Genomic DNA, 2875 nt, shown 5'->3' with positions numbered 1-2875 from the left:
CCTCCTCATTTATTTTAGATTTCTGAACTGTACGAGAGTAAATTTATGTTTGTGATCATTTGTTACAGCAACAACAGAAACCTAAAACTGGCATCAGTGGCTTTCCTTCTCTCCAGTTATGCCTCTTCTAGCCAGAGGAAGTTTTCTAAGGCACAGATCTGATCATAGCCATTCCAAGCACGGGAATGTCCTGTGCTAGAATAAATCTTTTTCTTTCTTTCTTTTTTTGGCTGTACCGTGCCACATGTGGGGTCTTAGTTCTCCAACCAGGAATCTAACCTTTGCCCCCCCACATTGGAAGCATGAGACTTAACCACTGGGCCGCCAGGGAAGTCCCCCTCTTTTTCTTATTTTTTGTTCCTCTTCATCCACATTCTGGGACATACCACAACCCCAAATGCAGCAGCATGGGTTGTTTTCCTTTAACCATAAACATCTTCAGAAAGCATGAAACATCCACTCCCTTTTAGGACTAAACCTACAGGGATCACACCATGGTGCCTGTGCTGAAGTCTCTGTAATGAAATAGAAGGAGCAAAGGAACTCATAGCTCAATCACATTCATGGCAATGCTGTGACAATCTTCAGGATTTATGTCTTGTTTGGGGCCAGACCTTTTAAGATTACTTTATTTCCTGTTCCTCTTTCATCCATGAAGTAGAAGAGGTGGCTGAAGGAATCTAAGAGTTCCAGGAAACCTTAGATCTGGTGTCCAAGTAGGAGTAGGACCAGGAGATAAATAATTGGGAAGATGGTCCCTGTATAGTTGGGAAGCTAGTGGGGAAGATAAACAGACATCAGAAGCTAAGAATGACTCTGTGTAGACTGCACGGAATATTACAGCCTAAAATGAATTCTTTTCTTGAACATTTCTCTGACAACCTGCACGATAATAGTAAGACACTGTGGTGATGACTATTTAAGTCCATCCCTCTCCCTTTGATGGTAAGAGAGGATTAAGAAGAATCTTGCTTTATATTCTCTCCTCCCCCAATTTTATTTTTTTTAATCATGTAAGATCAGCACACAAGGCATTTCCTGTCTGGCTCCTGCTTATCACTCTCAAGCATTTTCTCACCACTCCTTAATTGTTTTCATCCTCAAAAATCTATCAAGTATGCAATTCTCTCTATTCCATGGTTTCAGATGAGACATCATGTCTTCTAATGCCGAGTTTGGCTGGTTTATTATTTAGCAGCAGCAGCCTACCCCTATCAAGGGGGAGTCGTGATTCTGTATTTTAATCATCTTTTTCTTTTCTGTCATTCTCACTAGACTTCAAACACTCTCAAGGGTAGGGAATGTGGCTTTCTCATTGACATATCAAACATAGCCCTATTACCTGGGGAATATTCACCGAATATTTGCAGAATAAATAAATGCATGAATGCATGGAAGCAGGGCAGGATCTGGGAGGTAGGAAGAATGACAGCAGACCAGGGACAGGGCTCTATATGCTAAATAGAGTGAGTGGAAAGGAAGTCTGGACCAACCAAGTTCCTAGAGGAAGACCCTCTTTGCTTTGCACAAAGGCTGAGATCTTGCTTTCCAAGGTTATGTGTTTTGTTAGTCTTCACTGAAATAATCTGACCCTCACTTGCATGCCCTTGATTCCTGTGTGTCCTGCTTCTCCTTTTAGTTAATGAAGGACTCAATGACAGGAATGTATGCTTTATGCTGTCTTTGAGAGTCTACTGCATTGTAAGTCTGATTTGCTGGCTGGATATAGACAGTGGTGGTTCATGATGAATGTGAAAACCTTCGACTCCTGTGGTTTGGAAGATCATCCATGGCTAATTCCTTGTTAACTTTTTTTTTTTTGAATACAGACCATTTTTAAAGTATTTATTGGATTTGTTAAAATATTGCTTCTGTTTTATGTTTTTGGCTTCAAGGCATGTGGGATCTTAGCTACCCAACCAGGGGTCAAACTTGTACCTCCTGCACTGGAAGGCAAAGTCTTAACCACTGGATCACCCAGGGAAGTCAGTCCTTGTCCTAATGTTTCTTTGAGACTGTCACAGGTGGAGGACTTCCCTGGTGGCTCAGATGGTAAAGAATCTGTCTGCATTGTGGGAGACCCAGGTCTGATCCCTGATTTGGGAAGATCCCCTGGAGAAGAAAATGGAAACCCACTCCAGTATTCTTGCCTGGAGAATGCATGGATAGAGGAGCCTCGTGGGCTATAGGCCATGGGGTGGCAAAGAGTTGGACACAACTGAGTGGCTAACACATACAGCAGGTCACAAGCGGACCTTCTCTGTACCTTGGAGTCACCCTATAGGTCATACACACTATAGTTTCCATTTACAGAATTCCTGTATTTCTTTCATTGTTGTTAGATACATTTTCAACAAACCATTTGTAATCTTTCTGATGTCTCTTTTGAAATGAAATGGTCTTTATATCTTTTTTTTTTCTGGTGCCCTGAACATTGAGATTTTCAAGAAGCATTATTAATGCTGCTGCTGCTAAGTCACTTCAGTCGTGTCTGACTCTGTGTGACCCCATAGACCGAAGCCCATCAGGCTCCCCTGTCCCTGGGATTCTCCAGGCAAGAACACTGGAGTGGGTTGCCATTTCCTTCTCCATTATTAATGCTAGTGCTATACTATTTGTGACTATAGTGCCTCATTCTGCTGGGGCCTAAATACACTATTCCTGTTTCGATTATATTTAATTGACATAGATTGAGAGCTCTGACATGTTTTATAAAGACTAATAATAGTCAGTTCCTGCTTCCTTGGTATTGTTTACAAGAGGAATCAGGATAAAGGATTTGGGTTTTATTCTTTATTCAATATAATATCGTCAAGAGAAAAAGAATATTGTGGCTAGAAAAACTCTGTCCTGGGAGTGCTGAATTCTAGAATAG

The sequence above is a fragment of the Bos mutus genome, chromosome 24 (assembly GCF_027580195.1).
Source record: "Bos mutus isolate GX-2022 chromosome 24, NWIPB_WYAK_1.1, whole genome shotgun sequence".
Lineage (NCBI taxonomy): Eukaryota > Metazoa > Chordata > Mammalia > Artiodactyla > Bovidae > Bos > Bos mutus.
The sequence above is the reverse complement of the archived record's forward strand: the minus strand, read 5'-3'. Positions refer to the sequence as shown.